Genomic DNA, 25,974 nt, shown 5'->3' with positions numbered 1-25,974 from the left:
GTAAGGAGTAAGAAATTTGTCTTCCCCTTCATTTTGCTATGTCCTCTCATGTTTCCCAATTCCTCAACAAATCACAAGAAAAAGAAAAAGATTTGGGATGTGTCCACTGCTTGGGAACAACTCTAAAAGCAGAAGGAAGGATGGATAATGAAAGATAAACAGAGGGACACAGTTGGACAGTCAGACCATAAGCAACTTTAGATTTTGTTAAGTGCCACCTGGCCTCAGTTACCGGGCAACAAAAAAGGAGAGAACTGCCGTGCAGAATTACGAGTTCTGGCACAATGTGTGAGCATTCCCGGTGCGTGACTAAAGGTCCAAGATGTGTACAGCAGTGCAGGAAAGGCCCGCTGATGGAAGCCATGAGGCATCAGCTCTAAGGCCAAGTCGTAAAGTGACGGGACTCCTGTCAACTGGAAAAATCACCCCAGAGCTCAGCTCAGTTGCTCCTGAAGAGACAATCCTAGAGAACAACAGGAATGGGGTGCGTGACAAGAGAGATGCTCAGCCAGGCCACGGCTGCTCCAACCTCTGGCCCCAGTGTCAGCAGCCAAGTGAGTGAGTGCACTGCAAGACACTCTGGGCACAATCGAGGTCTTCCCAAACTGTGGACCCAGGAAAAGGGAAGCATCAAAGATGTCAGTCACTGCTCTTGTTCCAAGCTGCATGTTTCATTATAAAGCAATCTATAACTGGAGTAGAAATCAATAAATTATGGGTTGTGGTGATACTTTATAAACTATAAAAATCCCAGGAAACTGGCCACTCCTTACCTTTCCTGCATGAGAATTAACACTGCTCTTAAATGTGTCTACCTACAAGTATGCAAACTCTTCTAGAACCTTCTGCCAACACACAACAAGAACACATACATTTTTTTTTCAGTCCTAAAATACTGTTCTTTTTGTTAGTCTTTCTATAGGAAACTCACATTCTACCAAAAATTCATCCCAGAATACTCCACTCCTGAAGGTTATCAGTAACATCTCACCTACAAAATCCTGTTTTCATATCCCCAGTTCCTGCCTGCAGGGCTCTCAAGCAGGCAGTGACTGAACCAGAGTGGATCAGTTCACTTCAGCTGCACAGCAGTACTGCCCTGACATCTTAACTGAGTCGGGATCCAAGCTGGGAGAGTCCACAGCACTGGCAAACAGTTTGGTTACAAGTGGTAAGCCTTTCCAGAGGTTTCTATGCCACTGTAAAGTTGCACTGTACAAATCGGTCCACTAAAGCCAAATCTTACTTTCTGAACCGTTATAATATCACTGTTCTGAACTGAGGTTTGATATATGTGTGTGCGGCAGGGATTGTTAGGGAGATGGCACCGTTGGTAAAGTACAAAGACCTAAGTTCAATCCCCAGAACCCATATACAAATGGCAGACACGGATGGAGTGCATTTGTAATCCCCAGCACTGGGAGGCTGAGACACGGAGACTCAGAGGGACTCACTGGCCAGCCAGCCTGGCCTGCTCAACAAATTATAGGTTCAGTGAGTGATCTTGTCTCAAGGAAAATGTGGATGGCATGAGGTGGGGGGGGGGGGGGTGGTGATGGTGGTGATGGTGAATTGTAGCTAGAGTTTTCCTGCCTGGCCCACAGTCAGGACAAATCTCTCTCACCCACCAGTCCCACAGCCGCTCAGACCCGACCAAGTAAACACAGAGACTTATATTGGTTACAAACTGTATAGCCATGGCAGGCTTCTTGCTAACTGTTCTTACAGCTTAAATTAATCCATTTCTATAAATCTATACCTTGCCACATGGCTTGTGGCTTACCGGCATCATCACATACTGTTTGTCATCGTGGCAGCTGGCAGTGTCTCTGACTCAGCCTTCCACTTTCCAGCTTTATTCTCCTCCTTGTCCTGCCTATACTTCCTGCCTAGCCAATGGCCAATCAGTGTTTTATTTATTGACCAATCAGCAACACATTTGCCATACAGACCATCCCACAGCAGTGAATATTAAACTTGGACTTGTCTTTGGAAAGAATTATTTTTCAATCATATAATCACATGGTATCTTTGTCTCTTTTTTCATAGCACCGAGGTCATTATTCATGGCAACAATGATTTAAAGGAGGCTTTGAAATACTAAATTTTTCTAACCCTAATTCCTACTAACTGAAAACTACCTGGGTATCTTTCAACATTGCAGTCATTTAAGGACTTGGGGATTTGAAGGAATAGTTTACTACATTCTCCGGGGAATAAAATGAATTTCATATAATTTCTGAAAGTACTTAACTTTCACTGGGAAAGAACAGAAGAGATGGGGGTGTGACAGAGACTTCTTAAGAGGAACCAATTCCACCCCTGCAGCATCTTCTCTGGCAGAGGCAGACAGCAGAGGCTGCCTACAGCCACAGGCCGAGGGAGTAAGGGAGTCACCCAGCTCAGCTGCCCCTAGTGAGACAGACTCTTCAGAGCCCCCACCCCACCTCCCAGTCAGGCTGGGCAAGCATCCTGTTTCTTCCCCTGGCTCCACTCACTAGTGTCCCCTGAGAGAACTGATTCCTAAATCACATGTGCAGAAATCATCAAGTTCCACACACGATTTTGATGTTATGATTTGTTTTTGATATGTGATCTTGTTATACAGCCCAGGCTGGCCTTGAACCCACCATCCTCCTGCCATAGCATCCCATGTTCGTGTGCTACCACACCTAGACTCAGTTTGAGAATCCAGACATGAATGCTCTGAAAATGTAAAATCATAGTCTTCTACGGCTGTTCTTGCTGCCCCATGAATCACAGCATCTTTAACATGCAAGAGTTTGAAATAAATGCAACTCTACCATCTAACAAACAATCGGTATTTTGCTCCTGAAGAACATTGCATTTGCCCTACAATATAGATTTAAAGAATAGATCAGAATAAAAAAAAAAGCTGCCAATAGCCAAGGTAACATATGTGGGTTTCCAGGTGTAAAAGAAGTCAGGATCACATAGAAAATTTCAATAAGGAAAGATGAAAGGAAAGGAGAAGGAGGGGGAAGGAGGCAGACAGAGACCCTGGTGAGTTACACACATTACAGTTAGACATTCTGAAGGTAATTAATAGTTAATGAAAACAATTTAAAATAATTCAGAAAGAAACAATGTAACCCAAACATTAGTTTCTTTTCAAGAGCCACATTTTAGTGATTTTTTCTGAACTAAAATCCCACAAGAAAGTTTACCAAAGTTGTTTTCTTTTTCCAAATTTGAAAATTATCTTTGGTTTGATCAGACATAAATTTTTAACAATATAAAAATGAGGACAATTTACCTAAAAATAATCATTGTGTTCACCGTATTTCTTCTTTTATGTGTATGGGGTTGCTGTCTACCTGCACGTCTGTGCACCACTTGTATGCCTGGTGCCTACAGTGGCCACAAGAGGGCTTCAGTTGCACTGGAATTAAGAGTAACAGTTATGAGTTGCATTGTGGGTGCTGGGAATTGAACCCAAGTCCTCTGGGAGAGCAGTCAGTGTTCTTAACCACTGAGCCATCTCTCCAGCCCAAACTGTATAGGCTTTTAATTTTTAAAGTCTATTGACTAACATCAGTAATAAGTTAAGTTGATGTGCTATAAATAAGCAGAATCTAAAACATACCACCACAAGAACTAAAATACACTGAATGTACAGTGTGGACACGAAAGAAATGAAAAAAACAGTGGACCACTGTGCAGTCTGAAATAACATACTATTGTCATCGAAGGACCTAAAGCATCATTCCAAAACACAACCAACAACACTCAGATTCTGGGTCCTAGATGCTTTCTACTTTTTGTATTGTACAAAGAATTCATTCCATTTTTTTAAACTTTCTTTTATTTTCTGTGCACTGGTGTTTTGCCTATATGTGTATCTGTGTGAGGACACCAGATGCTCTGGAGCTGGAGTGACAGACAGTTGTGAGCTGCCGTGTGGGTGCTGGTAACTGAACCTAGGTCCTCTGGAAGAGCAGCCGGTGCTCTTAACTGCTGAGTCATCTCTCTAGCCCCCTCATTCAATATTTTTTAAAGAATCATAATTCATAAGATCTAACTACTGAGTGGACTTAAGTGAGACCAAAGGCTTTTCTTTTTGGAGATACTTGGGGGAAATATAAAATAACTCTCATCTGGACATGAGGGCAAGAATAACTCAAGGATTCCAGCTGACAGCCAGGTAGCCAAGTCCAATCAGGTGCTGTGGAGATGGGAAGGAAGAAGCCCCATGGGATATCTGTCATCCTAAGGCCTAGAGCCACCCAAAATCTCCATTTAATCAAACACCAAGACTCAGACCATGTGACAGAGAATCATTCCTCCTTGAATCCAGAACATGTAACCAACCACTCCTACATTCTGGTGTTGCTGTGACTCTTGATGCTAGTATTTCTAGTCATTAGACACAGATATCTTCATCCACACAATATATAATAAAATTAACAAAAAATGGCCCACCTGCAGATAATGTAACTGAAGTATGGGAAAAGTGGACAGACCAGAAAGATAAAATGTAAACACAGTAGAAAGCAAATGGTGTACCTACACTGATTCAAAGTCTTTTAAATTACTCAGCATCCTTAACTGGACTGTACCGACTAAGACAAGCTTATGAGTCACCCTTCGGAGGGTAGTAAAATATAGTGCACTGGACTAAAAATAGATAGGAACATTCAATAATAAATCTACTTTCTTGATATTCTTATATCATTAAAGACTGGTCATTTGGAGACGGGGTTGGGTTATGCAATTCTTCCTTCCCCTCACAGAGAGGCCGTAAGAAAATCAGCCAGGGTCAGAGCCAGGAGATAATGATGCATCTGGTATGGGGTGCAGGTTCCTGTAGAAGACTGATATGAAAATTTGGTACTCTGAGTACACCTATCATGAGGACCAGGGAAGACACTGGTTTGTGGGCATCACTGAAAAACGACTTCTTGCCTCTTAAAGGAAGAAAGGGCAAGCAGTGCAACGTTGTAACAGCAATTATAAAACAGCAATTTGTGGAAGGCAGTCTCTCATTTTGGTTAGGATTTAGTACTAGGATAAAGCACTGACAGTGTCCATTTGTAAATAAAACCAATGGGCCATACAAAGACAATTCTGGTTATCTGGGCATTTCATGAAGGATTTAGGGTAAAGTCAGAGGGGTATAGCTGGAATTGACTGGCATCACTCTCACAAGCAATTGCCCCCAAATAAAAGTTTCTCACTGGTGAGCAAGTGGAGCTATAATTTCTGATGATGGTGCGAATCTCCTAAACAAAACCTGTACCAGACAGAAACTTACACAGCTTTCCCCTCAATGACACCAAATGCTTTCTAAGGCTAGGCAGTCCTGTCACAAGCAGGAGAATACAATGAGCGAAAGATTAGCAGCTGAGTCAATAGCTGAATTAGTGGGGCAAAACCTCGAAAATCCTGCTTGCCTCTCCACCACACCAAGAGAAACGGTTACACATTACTTTTAACAGACACTGGATGAAAAGACTTGGCTCACGAGTCTCAAGCTCCAAAATGTCACCAGTACGATTCTTCCCCAGGGGAGACAGAGTAGGTACTCACCAGGCAGCTGGGAACAACAGCAAGGGATGTCTACCTGGTCACACCTGCGCACAATTCCCTGCAGAGAAAGCATGCACAGACAACACAGAGTCAATGTGAAGTTCTTTCAAAGTTCTCACCGAGATCAGCAGTCTTTGGTTTCAGAATCAGAATCCAGTGTATATTTCTTAAAGCACATCAGGAGGCTGCATTAAATTACTAATGACACTGGATTTAGACAATAAAGATTTCAAGTCATCCAATCAGAAATGTTTACTGCTACATGCTACATGATTTTACACACGCTCTACAATGGTGCTATTTCCCACCAAGTTCTTAACTTAGTAAACTAATTCAGCAGCAACTGAACAACAAGGCTATCTAAGATCCTCATAAATAATTAGACTGTCTTTTCCTGTTTAACAGGAAAATGACCTTAGATGACCTGCAACTACAAGAAATCTTTCAAATGTCTTTAGATGAACTGTCACTGGAAGAAATATTTCCAGGTACTATAATGCTGAACAGAACAGATTTGCAGTGGAATTGTATTTACAGATTTACAATGAATTGCACCTATAAGCAAAGAGCTATCTTTGTTTCCATATTTTGTTTATTAATAGGCTGTTCCCATCAAGTCTGGGTTTTGTGTTCGAATTTTGGTTCAGATAGAGTTTAATCTTAAGACCTGTCCAATTTGTAGCAGGAAAAAGTTCCAGGCAATATCAGAAGCACATGGGAGTAAGAGGAACCCCTGGGCACATGGGAGGCAGGTAGAGGTATAAAAACTGGTGACCAAGAACTGGGACAATGGATCTAGGACAGTTTGAATTTGAAATCTTGACCATCACCTTCTGTGATGGAGTGTCTACAGCATGACAGGAAGAGATATCAATAATGACTGGGTCAAGCTATAGAGACAAATCTGAGTCTAGAGGGACAACTATGAATATCAATCCACAGGTCAGGATTCGTTTCAGGAGAGTGAAGTAGTGTAGAGCACTTGTGACCCTATTTTGTTTAAATGAACTTCCCTGGTCCATATGCAAACACCTGGAAGAGAACATTATCTGGACCCATGACAAGAATCTACACTTGAAAAAGTGGAATAAAAGGGTAAATAAAGAAAGAAGCGAGGGAGGACGGAGGGAGGTGAGCCTTTGGTTTAAATCTAATATTTAACTATGATATGTTATTTTTACCAGAAGACATACCACTTTTAAAGGTGAAATTTAGAAAACTATGGAATTCACCCCAAAGTATACATGGAAACATTCCATTTGAATGTGATGTACAAAATTAGAGAATGTAGAGTGCTGCATGCATGGAATTTATGGATTTAGTGACTACTCACTAGAAGACATACCGTAAGGTTGAATTGAATCACGACAGTGCTGACTAGTTCTGTGACAACTTGACAAAAACTGGAATCATCGGGAAGAGGAAACCTCAACTGAGAAAATACTCCCACCTGACCAGCCTATGGGAAAGACTGGTGCATTTTCTTGATTGATTATAGATACTGAAGGACCCAGCTCACTATGGGTGGTGCCACCCCTGGGTAGGTGGTACCGAGTGCTATAAGAAAGCAGGCTGAGCAAGACATGGGAAGCAAAATAAGCAGCATTCTTCCAAGGCCTCTGCATGGGCTCTTGCCTCCAGGTTCCTGCTTTGGGTTCCTGCACAACTGAGTAATGGACTGTGATGTGGAAGTGTAAGCAAAATAAACCCTTTCCTCCCCGAGTTGCATATGGTCATGGTGTTTTATCACAGCAATAGAAACTCTCACTAAAACAAAGATACAGAACTCACACATAAATTCTCAAATGATGTGCTATGATGATTCCTATTTTATAAGAGAAAACTAAGAAGAAGAAATACTCAAGTATCCCACAAATGCCAGGCTCTAGACAACACTGGGGTTGCTCATACATGGCTACCCTGATCAGGGTTAATCTTGATGGTGCTACCTCCCTCATGGAACATACTATATTTTTTCTATTACATGTATGTTTGTAATTGTATTTGAATATGAGATTGGAGCTGCAGGGAGGATGAGGATTATGTATGTACTGAAAACCATCATCTACATCTCCTGCATTTAGCACAGGCTCTGGCAATTAATAGGAGCTCAGAAAAAAATGCTGTAGAATGGAATAAATAATTAAGTGTTCCAGCCAGAGCTGAGACATTAAACTTCATAACTCTCTTCTGCTTCTTGGGGCTATGAAACAAACCTAGGTCTTAAGAAGCTCATCAATTAATTACCCTGCCAGATCTATCATTTTGTGAATGAAGACTTAAAGACTAGACATGTATTTTCCTACCTTGCCTCTATTTCCCCTCTGACCCCAGCATAGGATGGCAGCACATGGGAAAACCAGTGTCTTAAACACCTTATAGACCAGCTCATCACAAGCCATTCCAATACTGGCATACCATGACCATGTTATGGTCTGGGAGTGATAGCCCCACCTGTCAGCTTTCTCATTCAGTATAAATCTGGGCACTGAAGGGCTAAATGTGGTCTCTAGAAAAAGAAGTGCTGTTCATGTGAGATGGGCCGGAGGGACAAATATCAGGACTGCCTGTGTGCCCTCTCTCTGTGCCTTTCAAATCAGAAGAAACATGTTTTCCTACAATGTAAGAGGGAACTTAATAGTTAAACAAAATGCCCAAATCCCAATATTGTCTTGATTCTAGAAGAACAAATCCTGCTGTGCATCAAATACTCAATGAGAAGAGACAAGAACATGTAGACTCACAGGCAAAACAAGGAAGGTGGCCTGCTACCTCATACCACATACTAGACACTAAGTCCGTCACAGACACAAAACTACAGCACCCTCCTACCACTTGCCTCTGGGTCCCCACTCTCCTACCCTTGAGCCAAGCCCACTTCATCACTGAACCCTGGAATTAGGGATCTCTAAATGCAGGCCTCTTCAGCAGGGTTTATTGGGAGCTTGAAAGGAAGGGAGGGACTCTACCTTCCCACTCCGCCGATCCTGTTGCCACCCTGCAGCAAATGCCTACCCAGAGAGCCTCTAGTCTTCCAAATGTCCCCCCCAAGTCTAAAACTGCCAGTCTGAGAAAACATCCTAAATGCTGCCAAGAAGTGTAATAGCCCCTTCATCTGCCATTGGCAGTGGGTAACTGCACCAAAGTACAGCACCAGGGCTTCTTCACAGTGGCTGGGGGAGGTATTTCATGGAAGCTTTTTTCTTCGAAACTTGAAATAATGGTAAGAGCTTTGCAATTAGCAACATAGATTCCTTTGCCAGGTTTCCTTCATGTATTCATTTTCTGTGGCTTCTTAACAAATTCCCACAAACACAGTGACTTAAAACACATTTACTAGTTCCTGGATTGGTCAGACAGAGTTGGGACACCATTACAGGGCTGTATGTTTGGTGTCTTACAAAGTTGGGATCCAGCCGGGCGGTGGTGGCGCACGCCTTTAATCCCAGCACACGGGAGGCAGAGCCAGGCGGATCTCTGTGAGTTCAAGGCCAGCCTGGTCTACAGAGCGAGATCCAGGTAAAGGCGCAAAGCTACACAGAGAAACCCTGTCTCGAAAAAAAAAAACAAAAAAACAAAGTTGGGATCCAGCTTCCTTCCTTTCCAAAGGCTCTGACCAATAATCTGCTTTTCCCTCCTCTCCTCTCCTCTCCTCTCCTCTCCTCTCCTCTCCTCTCCTCTCCTCTCCTCTGTGTGTGTGTGTGTGTGTGTGTGTGTGTGTGTGTGTGTGTGTGTGTGTGTGTGTGTGTGTAGGATTATGCAGGACATGCACACCAAGTCTGGAAGTCGTGGGTTTCAGAATCATGCCATCGCACCTAGGCCCGCCATACATCTACTATCTGTGCACCTCAGGCTATGATAGAAAGCGATGTCACAAGAAAAGCTAACTGGCTGTCTCAGTTAGGATTACTATTGCTGCAATAAAACACCATGACCAAAAGCAACTTGGGGAGGAAAGAGTTTATTTTGTTCACAGTTCCATAAAACAGTTCATCATCATCATCAAAAGAAAAAAAAAAAAAGTAGTGAGGGCAGGAACTCATGAGGGGCAGGAACCTGGAGGCAGGAGCTGATGCAGAGGCCATGAAGGAGCGCTGCTTACTGGCTTGCTCCTCATGGCTTGCTCAGCCTGTTTTCTTATAGAACCCAGGACCACCAGCCCAGAGATGGCACCACTACAATGGGCTGGGCCCTTCCCCACTGATCACAGATATACTACTCCAAGTTGAAGCCAGAGGTCTGATCTTTAGTCACCTCCCCCCAGGAATGATCCCAAACCGAAGAACGCACTCACCGCACCAAGTTCCAAACCTATATGAGATATTGCTCTCCTTTATCTTAGATGTTCAGAAACTAGATTCCAAGAAAATTGAAACTCTTTAAAAGAAGCATGTGAGCACATACAAGGAGAGAAAGAAAAAAAACACAAATATACAAAGAAAAGAAAACATCTGTAGGTGTGCAGAGGGGATATTTGTTTTGTTAACAGAGTCCAAATAACAACATGAGCTTTTTTTAATTAAATGAGATTATAAACTAATTTGACTACTTTTTCATGCAACTAAGTTGGTTACTAGAAATTTCACAGACAACATATATGCCACTATAATAATAAAGTAAAAGTATGAAAAATGTTTAAAAGCATGTTTTACATATTCATTAGCCCTTAGCATGTTAAATGTTTTAAATATATGTTTATTTTATTTATGTGTGTGAGAGTATATATATATATATATACATCACATGTATTCAGGGGCCCTCAGAGATTAGAATAGACTTTTGCTACCTTGACACTGGAGTTATAGACAGTTGTGAGGTGATATGTAGGTGTTGGGAACTGAACCTGGGTCCTCTGAAAGTGCAGCAATTGCTTTTAACCACTGAGCCATCTCTCCCAATTTTGTTCCATACAAATCCTCGTCCATTATGCCTCAGGCTGAAATAATGAATTGTGAATAAATGGGAACACGGTAAAAGCTAGCCCTAGAGGGAAGGTTAAAAAGCCTCTGTGTTCCTTTACCATTACAGAGAAAATCATGGACCCCCAGTTCAGTAACCTCAATTCTTTTTCCATTCATCACACCCAGCCCCAGTGGGAACAGCATGGCGACAGGAGCCCCCTGGTACCGCAGACCCCAAGGAAGTACACCAAGCTCAGCTGCTTAGAGCTGGTAGTACTGAGTCACTGCAGGAGCTGTGGGGAGGAGCACAGCAGTAAATCAGAACATTTGCATTCAAGGTGGATGTGCTCTGGGTGACTCACTTCCCCCACTAGGCTAGGCAAGTCTGTGTGTCAGGTGATATTGACTCAGTGACTGTAATCAAGGACCATTAGCATCCGAGGCCCTCTGCACACAGTATTGAGAGCTAGAACTATCCTTTAGTTGGGCATCACCACTTTCTACTATTCAACCTCAGTTCCTGTGTCTTATTGGCATCAGCAGAAATCACAGAAACACAAATTTATTTTGTCAGAGAAATCTTGCTTTCTTCTGATGTATTATGGTATTGTTTTTGTGAGTGTGTGTGTGTGTGTGTGTGTGTGTGGTGTGTTTTACGGGGTTTCAAGCTACATAATTTGACTTAAAATACCATGCGATGCAGTACAACATTCACGTCTGTCTGAGATGACACATAAATGAAACATTTCTGGCTTCCCGTGATCCTCAGTGAACCACAAAGAAGATTCCAGCAGGGTCTCAGTTTCAGAAGCCTGGATGCTTGCCAATGCAGGTAATTATTCTCTGCCTACCTAATTTCCCCAGGCAATTTTAATTGAAAACGGTATTATCTTTTATCCGTTACTAAGTTCTAATCTGCTCTGAAGCGTCCCTGTGTCCTGCTTCTTGCCTCTACCATAAGCTCACTGAGCTGATCTCTTTTTGAAGCTTGAGTTGAAAAAAAAGAAAGTTTAAGTTCCCAAGGGGTGGTAAAAATCTATGATATATATGAGCCACTTAATTAGTCTCAAACTAGTCTGCTGAATATCACTGGCAGACTGTATGAAATACCTCTTTCTGCTGGCTAACCTTATGGAGTTTCTTTTGTGCTTTTTTTACTGAAACATGCACACACACACACACACACACACACACACACACACACACACACACACACAAGTGCGCCTGCTACAGGCTAGAGAAAGGGATTGGGAAGGACACTGGTATGATTTTATTCTCTTAAAATGTTTGTCAAGGCCCTATTCATCTCCAAATAACCTGCTTAACAATTAGCAAAACAAAAACATACCACTTAACGTAGGAATGCCAGAACATCACTGAAAAATGCAATAGAAATATGCATTTTGGATGACTTCCAATCCCCAAGCTCTGAAACTAATGCTGTCCAACCACTGACACAAGGAAGACCACAAATGCAAGTTACATACACAATATTAAGCTTTCTAACATCCCACTACAAATATACAAAGAAGATAGAATTCTGCTCAGTGTTAAAACAAAGGGCTGTTGATTAACAATAGCTAAAATGAAGGTTAGGAAGTGTTGCAAGAGACGCTAACCACAAAAGAACATACACTATTATATAATCCCATGTATACGACATACTTGAAATAACAAAAATTATACAGATGAAGTGCAAATTAGTGATTCTTCTTGAGAAAGAGAAGAGAGAGGGAGGCTGGCCATTGATCCTAGGAAATGGCAGCACCAGAGACCTACACAATGAAAGTCCTCAGGGTTTTGTCTGTAGCCCATGGATCTGCACGGGTGATTAAGCTATACTGAACACAAATGTAAAACTGTGATATCGGATGAGCTCAGTCAATTATATCAGTTTCACAATTGTGCTTCTGTTCTGTGATTTTTAAAGCTATTACCAATGGGGGAAGCTAGAAAAGACAAGGAAGCACTTGCTTTGTTTACTTAAGGCATGATCAAAGCCTGAGGTTTAACCTCTAGCAATGCAAAACAACAAAGGTTAAATAAAATGAGTTTAATTTCTAGAACATATTTAAGCCACTAGCTGCCAAATATTTTCATATAATCAATGCACATGTAACTGATGTAAAAACGAAGAAAAGTTTATTGCTGTTTTTGTTAGACTCCAAGACTTTGAGATCTAGTGTGGACTTTATATGGCATCTATTAATTCAAATTACCCACATTTGAAACGGTCAATGGTCACATGTGAGTTGGTCATGTACTAAGCAGCAGAGCACCCACTCCTCAAAGCCCTTCAGTATGGCACATCATCCATACTGTTGACACATCTTTCTTTCTGGAAGCCTCTTGCAGAAATGCTTCATAATGAAAACCTTAAATCATGGATAGTCACCAGAAAATGTGATGATGCCTACAGAGAATAACACTGGTAGTATCAACCTTAATCTGCACTGGATTGCAGTTTCAATGTTTTTGTTTTTCTTTTGTTCTTTTTAAGGGAACTGATTTCTAGCCTCTTTAGAAACAGCACACAAGTAGAGTTGTAGGCATTATGACAGTATGTTAGCTGGGCTCAAGGACTACGATGCCTAACTTGCTGAGCCTCTTTGACTCTGTCAGGTCTTTCCCCATGCTCTCCCATTTCCCTATGGTGACTGGAGAGAGGCATTACTAACACAAAAGAGCCTTGTGAGGTTGCTGCATCAGCCTTGGAACTGACACAGTCACTGGGGAAAAGAAAACCAGTGATCGAGTATATGACAGAAGCTCTAAAAAATATATAGAATTAGGCCAAATCTCCTGGGAGCTGAAAAGTAAAACAGGAAGCAACCAGGTCTGAGCAGAAGCTCCAGGGCTCAATCTCAAAAGATCAGCATACTCACCATCCCCCATGCAAGTGAGAATGAAATGAGAAAACATTATTCCAAAACAGAGCCTTGGGGAGTAGAAAAAGAATGGGTTTGGGAGTGAGAGTGAACTATCTTTGAGGATATAAGTCAATTAACCTCTCCTGGACCTAGTTTCCTTGTTTGCAAAGCAGCAAAATTATCTACTAAACTCATTGTTGTAAACTTAAATGGAATAGTACACAAGACAGGACTATCACATGCCTGCTGCCTGGAGTGGGTATTCAATTACGGTCCTCCCCTACTCCTTTATTTCTGCTGTCAAATCACTACGAGGATGCAGGAAATGATTGGTGCAAATTAAACTAAGAATAGTAACATGGGAAACTCAAGAGCTATCGCTCCAGAAAAATGCCAAAGAGAGAGAGAGAGAAAAAACAACTGTTTCACTTCAGTCTGTTGTGATTCCCTTCTAATATGCTGCTAGGAAACGGGTGTCACGCTCAATCTAAGTTTACGGATTCTTCAGACAGGTGCAGAGTGGAAGCACATGAAATACATGAGGCATATGATCCAAAATAATCCAAAAACATAGAAAATCATAGTCATGGCTTCAAGATTCTCTATGAACATATTCTTCACAAGCATAAAATGCTGTCTTCCATCCTGAGAAAAATACTGAGTATGACACAGCCTATCAGCACCTTCCAAAGTCTGAAGTTCTCTTGCTATTTAAATTTAGATTGGTATTTATATGATTTATTTTGTTTTGCTTTGCTTTTGTGGCACACACAGTTGGTCAACCATCTGTACCATAAGAGAGTATATATCATGAGCTGACCCACTGGGTCCCAATGATAATTTGTTTTTTACTGATGCACTTGACTACTGTAAACATCTCAAAGCCAAGAACACAGACAGCTACTAGTACCAGACCACCAAAACAGATACCCAAAGAAGGGCCGAAATGCATAGATAGATAGCAGCCAGCTCTTATTTTGTTCCCTATCCACTATGTGGGTGTTAGTAGGAACGTAAGTGACTGGTTTAGGTATGGTTCAAACACATAAAAGGCCCCAGTCTTTACCAGCATCATTTCTGCTGATACAAGCTGGTCAGTTAAAATGGGGCTTCGGTGATGTGCAATAGCATCTAGGACAGCATGGAAAGAGTTCCCTTGTTGCTGCTTCTAAAATCAGTCAAGCAACCTGAGACAAGCAATACCTGAAGCAGGACTAAGTCACTATAGGAACCACAGCAACTGAAATCAAATGAAATGGAGAAGTACTGAGATGTTTTCTCCCACTAGGAACATTCAGGGCTCACCAAAGCCTAGATTCTAATGCAGAATAGTTTTAATGATAAAGATAATAAATTCAAGAGAATAATTATTATTGTGCATTCATATGATAAAATTCATTCTTTCTGGTATATTTCTGTAGTTTTTGCCAAATGTATACACTCATATCATACCAATTAAGTCATAAAACAATTCCTCTGCTGCCCAAACAACTTCGTATTGTTCCTTTATGTCACGTCCACCACCCTAATTCCCATACCAATCATTCAACTCCTTTCTCTTCCTAGATGTAAATCCTCTTAGACTAATTCAAGGATCTTTAACCTAACATAATGCACTGTGTAACTTATCTAAGGTAATGTTTTCATCAATAGCTGATTTGTTTCCTCTGCTAAGTAGTTGACTCATTGTATTAGATACAGCACAGTTTGTTTTTTCATTTCTTCATCCAAAGATATCTAGGGTGCTTTTACTTTCTGATGCTCATAAAAGAACTAATGTAAATATAAGTGAAAGGTTTGGACTTAAACAGACATTTCCATTGCATTTAAATAAATAGCCATAAGTGCCTCTTCTTGATTAGATGCCTATGTGTTTAACCATGAGAAACCACCAAAGTATTTTCCAAAGTAGCTGTATTATTTTGAATTCCCAATAATGTGTTCTGCATCCTCACCCACTGAGCACTACTGTGTAGGATATACAGTTCCTTCATATTTTAATCATGTTATATGTGATGGCTGCGAGATGTCTATATAGGTAAAATGCTTACTGCACCATCATGAGGTCCTGAGTTCACATCTTAAGCAACCATGTTAAAGTCAGGTGTGGTGGCATGTGTCTATAACCTCATTCCTAAGAGAAAGAAAAAGGTGGATCCCAGGGGCTTGCAGACTAGACACCCAGATACAACAATGAGCTCCAAGTACTGTATAGACCTGAAGGCCCACTAAGAGAAAGCTATTTCCTCCTAGCCAAAAGGATAAATCTGCATCTGGATAGAGACCTAACATTCCAATTGGGCTGGCCAGTCACCTACCTGGCCAAGGGACCACGAATCATAAAGGTAAATTCATTTACCACCATACTAAAGAGATGGGAGGAATAATTACCCTTTTAATGAAAGAACATATTTTTTCCTTCACAGAAAATTCACCTCTGTGCAGTTGCTACAGAGCTGAGCAACTCTGGGTAGCTGCCAAGATTTACATCTTCCCTACTCTGTGACTTTTCTTTTAAACTCTAATAAAATTGTTCTCAAGCTTCCTTATTCTAAGCCCATTCTTAGGAATTAAAACGCTGAATGAGAACCTCAATTTCCCTAGTAACATGTAGCACTCCAGATGGTACTCCAAAAAATTGCTGGTAACATATGTACATTGAGAGATGCTGTCTCAAAAAAGGTGGAGAAGGATAGAAGATGACAATCAGTATCTGCCTCTGACTTCCTCTGGTAAGTGCACACACACACAAATATATATAGATATATATTATATGTATATATGTATTATATACTATATATACATATATATACACACAAAAATAGATATATGATCTCTTGATGTGGTGTAAAAAGTGTGAATCATTGAGATCTACTCTATTTCAGAGTGCTACATTTTTAACCCACTACCATAGTCTTTCTGTCTTGGAGATTAAGCAAAGACCTGAGTAAATCCACACAGTTAAAATATAAAGATGACCTGGTACTAGGAGAAAAATTATTTCTACAACTTTCCATATATGCACTCATTCATGTCTACCAATAATATCCACATACCTACAATTAAATAATCACAAAAATCTTACATTAAATGGTATGAAATAATTCCAATGCAGTCAAACTCATTAGCATAGTAAACCAATAATTATAAAACTATATAATACACACAAAACACATTTCATAATCTAAGGCAGTTTTCTAAGTACACCAATAATTTAAACTTAACACAAAGGATTATATGGAATTTTATAAAACTGAGGTTCAAAATTATTCCAGCCAGCCACAGTATATTTACAAAAACTAATGATTTGATTACAACTTAAGCTATTCCATGGACATTTCTAATTTTTAACAAGTTCTTGACTCTTGTGCTGACACAGTTTATACTTTAAATTAAGAACACCAAATGTATGACTTAGGAGTTTTTAACTATGCCTGACTCACTACCGCTTTGTGGAGATAGTGTCTCATTTTCTGCCACTAAAATTAATTTATAAAGTCCTTATCTACTCTGTGAATGGAACAGGAAATTAAATGCCTTTCCATGAAAAACAGCTATTTAATTCACCCGACAAATATTTATTGTGTTCCTACAAGCTAAAAGGATAGTTAGTGGCTATTACTCTAAGTAGTGGCCCCTGGAATGGTGTAACAAAGCAACATTTCAGAAAAACCATCAAAGGACAGGAATGCATTTCATGGAGCTATGGAAGAGGGCTCCAGACCATAGTTCAACAGGTGCATGGGTCTTGAGGGCATGGTATGTTTTGCAATACTGAACAGATCAACAAAGGAAGACATAAAAACAGAAAGGTTAAAGTCACATCATGGACATGTGGTCCCTGTCTCTATTGGCTAGACAAAAAGTCATACATGCTTTCAACAGTACAGTCATGTGATTTAACCTACAGTTTAAAGAACTTATCTTGAGAATAACGGTAGCATAGCAGTCAATTACTATGATAGGCCAAACAACTCAACAGAGTACCTTGGTCAGTGATGGTAATGGCCTATAAGCTTAAAAGTTGTAGGTTCAGGACACAGTCTGAATAGAGACATCAGGACTGGTTACTGGACTGAAATTGGAATGTAAGGAACACAAACTACTTCAAAGTTGAGAAGTTGCAGCAAAAAATTTTGAAGAAGCAACATCCACTTAAGTCTGAAAAGCAGTAAGTAGTTTAATGTGGATCTCTAAGAAGTTGGGATTCAGAGTCAGGCTCAATGAGGGCATCTGATCTTCGAAGAATAAAGATGGAAAGTAAGAAGCCAGACAACACTTTCAATAACTAACTCTTGGAACATTTGCTGTATATCAAAGAGGAAGAGGTTCTGATTATGAATAAAGATCAAAATCAGAATGTCCTTTTCTCTCCTCTGCCCTTAATGACTTTGGTGTAATAATACTCCCTATGGACTGGTGTCGGCTGAGCAAGATGGAATTATCCAGATGAATGCATTAACAATGGATAAACAGCTTGATTGAAATGTAAATAGAAAAAAATAATACAGTCAAGAACATGACCCACCTTGCATGAAGAGATAAGACACAAAGTAAGTAAAATATAATTTCAAAAGTTTCATACACTTGTATAAATTATTTGAAGTAACAAAAATGTAGAAGAGCAACACTTCCGAATACAGAATTTCATTCTTTTCTCTCAGAAAGTGAAGGATGCTGTCAAAATTAAAACCATCCTTTGTGAGACTGGAGAGATGGCTCAGTGATTAAGGATGCAAGGTGAGTTCCAGCACCCATATGAGGCAGCTCACAACCGACTATAACTCCAGATCTAACATCTTTGGCATCTGTGGATATATGCACTCCTGAGCACATACCCACACATAGAGATACAAATAATTTAAAAGATAAAAATATTAACAGTTAAGAAAAACACTTTTATGAAGTTAACCTAGTGTTTCAAGGTAGTAAAGTAAATAATTCTTGTAAAGAAATGCATATTGTTTTGAAGGGCCAGAGAAACCATAATTATCAATGACATTGAATAACTTCTCTTTATTGTTTTAAATTTTCCATACAGTATATTTGACAATATAATTTCTCCTCCTTCAATTCTTCACTGATTCCCCACCCTCCCACCCACCCACCAAGTTAATGTTCTTTTTCTTTCTTAAAAAAACAAAACAAAGGAGCTGAGGTATAGCTCAGTGGCAGAGCACTCGCCTAGCATGCAGATCGAGCCTACTGCTGTAAGAAAGAATCTCTAAGGCAGACAAATCTCTGAGTTTGAGGCCAGCCTGGTCTACAGAGTGAGTTCCAGGACAGCCAGGGCTATACAGAGAAACCCTGTCTCAGATACAAACAACACGCGCGCGCACACACACACACACACACACACACACACACACACACAGGGGGAGGGGAGGCAGGGAGGGAGGGAGGGAAGGAGGGAGAGACCCTGACCATAGAGTCTTGTTTGTGCTGGCCAACTACTCCTGAGTATGAGGCCTGCCCTGGAGTGTGGTTGATATACTCAGTGGGATTTCATCGACGAAAACTGATTTTCATTATCCCAGCAGCTGTTAATTGCAAATAGCTTCATGGCTAGCGGGTGGGACTTTGTGTCAACTTTCCCTGCTCTGTGCTGGGATTTTGTCTGGCTTGAACTTCTATAGGACTTGTGCATGCTGTCACAGTCTCCATGAGTTTATATATGTATCAGTCTTGCTGTGTCTGGAAAACACTGTCTCCTTGGAGACATCCACCACCTCTGGCTCTTAAAATCTTTCCACCTCCTCTTCCACATATGAAACAAAGTATGATACAGACATCCCATTTAGGGCTTAGTGCTCCAAAATCCCTAACTCTCTGCATATTGTCCAAGTGTAGATCTCTATGTTCATTACCATCTACTGCAAAAAGCTTTTCTGTTGAGAGGTGAACGATCTATGGGTATAGAAATATGTCATTAAGAGTCATTTTATAGCTATGTTCATTTTGCAGAATGATAGTAGTAGTTTTTCCTCTAGAGCCCACGACCTATCCAGTCTCAGGTTCTTGGACTCATTAACTCATTAACAGTATGAGGCACGGGATCCAATCAAAAAGTGGTTGGTTGGTTACTTCCATAACATCTGTACCACTATTGCACAAGAGGGGTAACTTCTTTTTAGACCTCTGGGTTCCTGCAATCTGAGGTCCAAGGGTGACAGAAATAGCTAGTGCCCTGCTAACGTGGTTCTTGGGGTGGCACTAGAGATGTGACACTAAACATAGCTATTTGGAATCAAATATCTCGGATAATGTCCTTTAGGCTTATTCTCAAATCTACCTTACACAGTGTTCCCACCCCCCTTACAGTACTACATAAGTGCTTGGTGCATGAATGAATAAAACCCTTCACTACTAATAGGCTATGAGCACAGGAGAAAGGTAAGGACATACATTTTCACATCCTGCTTTCCCCCAAACAGGCCCAATATACTTCCCTGTTTATAATTCTGGGGTGTGATAAAGTAAAACTTAAAGCACTAAAAGGAGCAAACAAAAAGTTCAGACTATTTGGGGATATTTTAACAACATTAATGGACTTTAATTTTAAGCAGCATGAATCCATGGGCCCACTACATCTTTCTGTCTCACCCTCCACTATGTTAAGAGAACAAACCTACTATACCTAAGGTATCCCAGAAACCCATGAAACACATGATGGCTCTTTCATAGGCAAGAAGTCATGAAAGGCTGAATGAGGTTCAAAATAACCTTCTACTATTTTTAAAGGTGGTCTTCAAGAAAATAAAATGTTATCTCAAATTTTGACTTACTGGTCTAATAATTCATAGCCTGAGCTTCAATTTGAATTTATCAACACACTAGTCCATCTATTGCTCATGATGAGAGTCCAGTGTTAATCACTCTAATCTGTAGAACTAAGATACCAGAAGACAAATGAGCACCCAAAAATATCTCATTAATATGACTACTCAGCCACATGGCAGTATCCATTCTGAGTTGAAAATCAGAACTCTATTTACTAGCACAAAGCCCTCCAGTTATTTGAATCTTACATGCAATCATTCAGGAGACTGAAGCAGCTAGCAAAATCATCTTGATCTTATTTAATTTCCATTCTCCTTTCACATTAGTTCTGCTACAGAAATAGGAGCACAGTTTCCTTTCAATAACTCCCTGACAACTTAGAACCAGGAAGAATCAATTTACTTTGTTAAATCCACTCCTTCACTGAAAGCCAGTAATTATAAACCATTTAATTAATGCAAACCCTTCCCTCTTTCTTGTATTATTATAGCAAGATAAATATTGACCAAAGGTGCACTCTGTGATTTTCTTTTTGTTTCAGTGTGCTTTTATTGTATTTGTTTTGAACTAAGGCAATGTATTTTACACACAGGCACTCCTTAGATAAAGCTTTGCTTTTTATATAATTGTCAGCAGGTGCTGACTCAGAACAAAGTAATATTGTATATAATAAAGGAAACTTGAATAATGTGAGGTCCACATTTTTTTTCCATTTTTGTCTTATGGAACATATCTAAGAATAATGTGTTATATAATATGGGAAGACATTTGAAAAACATACTTTCTCCAAGAAGATACACAAGTCCAAAACAAGTTGTAGAGATTAAAAAAAAATCCAGATTTATAGCATGTATATGAGGGACTTGATTCAGGAGTGAAAGTTAATTTTTCTCTCATTTTATTTTTCCAATACTATATGAATTATTGAAATACTAATTATAATAATACCTGTTTTATTTTATTTAACTGTTACCTCTGTTTTTAGAGCAGGTTCTTCGAAGCTACTTATTAGTAATTGTGCTCTGTGTACATTAATTTGAAACAGGTAAGTTTTCAATACAGTCAGATAAAATTTGTGGCATTTGCATATATTTTGTCTACAATGAAGAAAGGATAAATTGTGTAAGTAATAAAATATGATGAAAATTCAAAATAAAGATATAAATAATGTAAAAACTGGAGCCTATGCCAACACCTGTGGAGACCTAGTATATTATATACTCTACCAGGAGTACTCAGTCTTAAACTCATTCATACAACGTCCTACTGAAGGAAGGCAGATCTCAAACAAGGAAGCACTCTTAAGATGGTATTAGGTTTTGTTTTTATTCCTGTTTATGACAGAGAACTTTGATAATGTATTCTCTATAGAAAAGTCCTACAGGGGTACCAGGGTCCTCTAGACCCATGTCGGCCAACAGAAGAACAATGTGAACCATATGTCTAAGTTTAGATATTTTAGTTACCACATTAGAAAAAGAAAAAACAAGTAAAAATAATCCATTTTAATTTTCATTAGCCCAATATATCTAAAGTATTAGCTGAATGAGTATTACATATGAAAATTAGTAATGAGATTTTAAGGGTTTTTTTTCATTCCAATTTTGAAACCAGATGTATAACTTACCCTGGAATCACATCTCAACTTGACCTGGTCTCATTCTGAATGCCAAACGGCCACATCCAAGTGGCAGCTGTAACATGGGACATCGTATATCCTAGGAACTTATGAACAGGTGGCCATTGAGCTGTAGGGTAGACACAGCCAAGTCCCCGTTACAAGGTGACTGGGAGAAAACTAGAGAGACATGAAGTTCTCAGTCCTGAAAAGCATCCAGGATTTCTTCAAGCTCCTGGAGTAACCCAAACCCAATGGTCCTCTGATTACTTCTGCTCCAGTCATGTCAAATTACCTCAATGGGCCAAGAGTTCTGTTAATAAACTACTTCCTATCTGTGGTAAATGTTAACTCAATGCTTTTCTTGCTACTTGAGTATCTTTCTTTCTTAATATCTTATATTCCCTACAACAGCTTTGTTGCTGTATCTAACTGATGAAATGCAAGTTTAAGTTCAAATCAGAACCATACCTGTAATCTTGAAATCAGATCATGAACGATAACTAAATGGATCTTTCTAAAATAACACCTCCACTTACCAAGATCTTAGCTATTAAATGTTATGCTAGCTATCTCCAAATTTGTGACACCAGTATTGGAAGGTGCCAGTAAAATGCACAGGTCAGAGAAGTATTCTGACTAGCACTTTTCATGACCTTTGTTTGAATAACAATCGCCATTGTCTTTTATTCTTGGATTGATCCCTCAGATGCTGGATTTTGAACACCAAATCTCACTTTATTCATCTAGGAACATAAACGATCAAGAAATAATAGCCATGTAATAATGTGTTTGCAAGGAGCACAGGAAACCTTTTCTCTATCCAGAGACCAACATAAATTCACAGAACAGCACCCACATTACACAGTCTTGCAACCCAGGTGCATTTGCATAGTCAACAGTCATTTTAATTGCAAATTAGAGGTCACCCCTGGAATACTGGCCCTCCTGTTCAATTCAGAGGGCACTCTGGTCCCCAAAGTCATTAGTGCAAACTTGTTTCAATTGCTTTTGGACTCTGCCTACACAAAGAGTTCTCTGTAGGGACTACAGCTATTCCAGGCCTCTGCTCCTCTCAGAGTCTGTCACTTAGGAGAAGAGGGCTCTGCTTGCCTCTCTAATTACTTGACTTTCTTCTACAACCTCTTCCTGAACATGGAGAGCCTCTACGATTTAGAACTGTAACCTCTGCTTTGTACACAACTGAGCAAGGCTCAGCTATTTCTATTTGAAGTCTTAAGCAACTCATGTTCCTTCTACTAGATTAAAAAACAAAAACAAAAAACCCACTCAGTTTCTCCAGAACTTCTGAACTTTGAGGTAAACTTTACTGAACTGTGAGTTTGGGAGAGAAAGAAGTTTAGAGTTCCTCAAACCTGAGTAGAAACGCCAGGAGCTTTTTCCTTCTGCACAAACTCACTTCACCTGACCCTTGAAAGATAGCCTCCCTATAGCCACAAAAGCTGGTGAACACTTTGATCCCAGCACTTGAGAGGCAGAGGCGGGAGGATCAAGGTCATTTTCATCTACTTACCAAGTTGGGGCCACCCTGGGAATAAGACTAGGCCTCAAAAAACCGTAAGGGAAGGAACAAGACGGGAAAGGGGAAGTGAAGGGGAATAGAAAGAAAAGAATTAAGAAATGTTTGCCTGCACTTAGAAATACATTTGGCTAATTTCATCTTTAAAAAAATTAATCTCCTTGTCTTCCAAAGCAGTCAATGCCTCTTCCGAGACACTTTTGTATCCACAGTCCAACAAGATGTTCTGAAAACAAGTTTTCCAAGACAGTACTAGGTGAGGTTCTCCAGAAAAACAGAACCAATAAAAAGCATACATCTGTGGGTGGAGGGGAGGGGTAGAAACAGACAGAATTTGAGAGACAGAGACTGGCTGACTTACATGGTTACGGATAAGAAAAATCCCAGTTTGCCTGCTGCAAGCTGGTAAACCAGACAACTCAGTAATGGGATCTGATCCAAGTTCAGAGACCCGAGAAGCAGTGCAGCTAACAGAGAGCCCAGGAATCGTGAGCAGTGGAATCCAAGGGCAGGGAAAGACTGATGTCTCCACTCACACAGACATGGTTTACCCCCCCCTCCATCCTCTTGTCCTTTGCTGGCCCTCAAATGTGGATGATGTGTGTACATGAAGGTGAAGATGAGAACCAGGACTAGGCCTACCTGATCAAATGCTAATTGCCTCCAGAAACAATTTCACCAACACACCCGGAAACAATGTTTTGCCAGCTTGCGGGCACCCTTTAGACCACATGAAGTTAAGAATCATAGACCTGGCTCCTTTTAAAAGGCACGCCCAGACTAGACATATCAGCATAATCCATAAGATTGTTAGAATGTGGAGCCTGAAAAGATTGTGTTCTACAGAGGTTCATGTTCCAAGCACATGACACAAGCAACTTTAAAAATAATCAGGTAGTTGATGGAAACAGCAATTTTTCATTTAATTGCCAGTTTGCTAAGAATGGCATTTAATTTTTAAATCTTTTTTTTTTTTTTTTTGGTTTTTCAAGACAGGGTTTCTCTCTGTAGTTTTGGTGCCTGTCCTGGAACTCACTCTGTAGCCCAGGCTGGCCTCAGAGATCCACCTGCCTCTGCCTCCCGAGTGCTGGGATTAAAGGTGTGCGCCAACACCGCCTGGCTCAGCCACCTCATTTTCTAAACCTAAAACTAGTGTATTAGTTACTTCTCTGCTGCTGTGATATAACACCATGACCAAGACAACTTAAAGATGAAAGGTTTGTTTGGAACTCATGGTTCCAGAGCGACAGGAGCCTGTCACCATCACACTGGGCAAAGGTGGCAGCAGGCAAGTCTAGTGACTGGAGCAGCAAGCTAAGAGCTCACACTTGGACTGGTCTTTAAACTCTCAAAGTCCTCTGTCAGTGACACAATTCCTCCAATTAGGCCACAGCTCCTAAGCCTCCCCAAATAGTTCCTCCAACCGGATATCAAGTACTCAAATGCCATAGACTATGGGGAACATTTCACTGAAACCATCACTAGTGGAATAAAACTGAGTTTCCAGGAAAAAAAAATGTTTTTGTGCGGTCCTAGGATCCTGTGGACACTTCACTTAGTGAAGTCAAGGCTCAGAATCTCCCCTGGGGCTATACCACAGAGGAGTTCCCACATCATAGCTGCAAGTGAGTACAATGACCATGCCTGAAGCAATTGCCCAACAAGCAAGCAGCGAAAAATCACCTGGACTCAATCAGCCCAATGCACATTCCTTTATGATCACTGAAAGGTTAGAGAGTCTTACAGGAGACACAGACTTCTGAAATTACTGACTCAGTTTGAACTAAAATTAGGAAAATTTAAAAATAGGCTAATTTTAAAGCTTTTTGAAACTGTTTTACAGAAAGAAGAAAAATCTAGATTTCCTGAATTGACCATTCAGCAGTCTTATGGCTGGAAAATACACTCATAAAATATCAATATTTTAACTGAACCACCTATATATTGATGGGACAAAGTGAGTCACTTTATCACTGGAGACATTTTATCATTAAACAATACTCTTCATGGTGCTATGCCATCAAATAATGAAGAGTCATGTTTGCTTCTAATGTGGAAAGGCTTCTGTTTCTTCTCAATTCAAAATGAAGCAGTTATTTTCTCTATTTTTATTACATTTTTACTAAATCCTATGAATGCATGCTGGGGAGAGGGGATTACATGGAGGCCAGAGGGGTCACTTTTCTTTTTCCAACATGCATGTCCTGAGGATGAGCACAGATCCTGGCTTCATGACGCTACATTTTCCAAGCCATCCATCTCAGAGGCCGGCAGTAATTCCTTTATACGTGCCGTTGTCTACCCACATGAAGAAGTACCAAGTTAACCACGGATGCACAGGTACCACAAGCACAACACACAGCTGCCACTTAAGAAAAAGGCTCCTGTATAAGGACGAGCAGACACTGCTCTCTACACTTTAAAAAAGGATGAGACTTTCCATTGGAAAGGCTGAATGTTCTGATCGTCAGAGATGAGCACAGATGAAAATGCGTCCCAATAATGAGAGGCTGCCAAGAGTAACAGCAGATGATCAAGTACTGCAGCAAATTGTTTCTAAGAACGCACACTTCAAAGGATCACAAACTATCTCTGTCTTTTGTCTGTTACACTCTATCTGGCTTCAGAATCATATTTTCTTGCATAATGCTTGGATCTATTTTTTTAATTATGTCTGTTTGTGTATATGTGTGTGTGTGTGTGTGTGTGTGTGTG

At 40.2% G+C, this 25,974-nt stretch overlaps 1 protein-coding gene across 13 annotated transcripts in view; it reads right to left on the bottom strand.

Annotated features, from left to right (window-relative positions):
- The window catches only part of Plcb4 (phospholipase C beta 4), a 383,607-nt gene that overhangs the window by 223,336 nt on the left and 134,297 nt on the right, over positions 1–25,974 (bottom strand). For 12 of the 13 annotated variants that reach the window (XM_052723053.1, XM_052723055.1, XM_052723052.1 and 9 more), the window contains one exon: positions 5,551–5,608. The exons of the other annotated variant lie outside the window; for it this stretch is intronic. The gene's annotated coding sequence lies outside the window, so the exon portion shown is untranslated. The remainder of the gene's footprint in view (positions 1–5,550; positions 5,609–25,974) is intronic. 13 annotated transcript variants of the gene reach the window in all.

This window comes from Peromyscus californicus, unplaced genomic scaffold, assembly GCF_007827085.1.
Source record: "Peromyscus californicus insignis strain IS unplaced genomic scaffold, ASM782708v3 Scaffold_7__1_contigs__length_154581171, whole genome shotgun sequence".
Lineage (NCBI taxonomy): Eukaryota > Metazoa > Chordata > Mammalia > Rodentia > Cricetidae > Peromyscus > Peromyscus californicus.
Note: the sequence above shows the minus strand (reverse complement) of the source record. Positions and strands in the feature narration are given on the sequence as shown.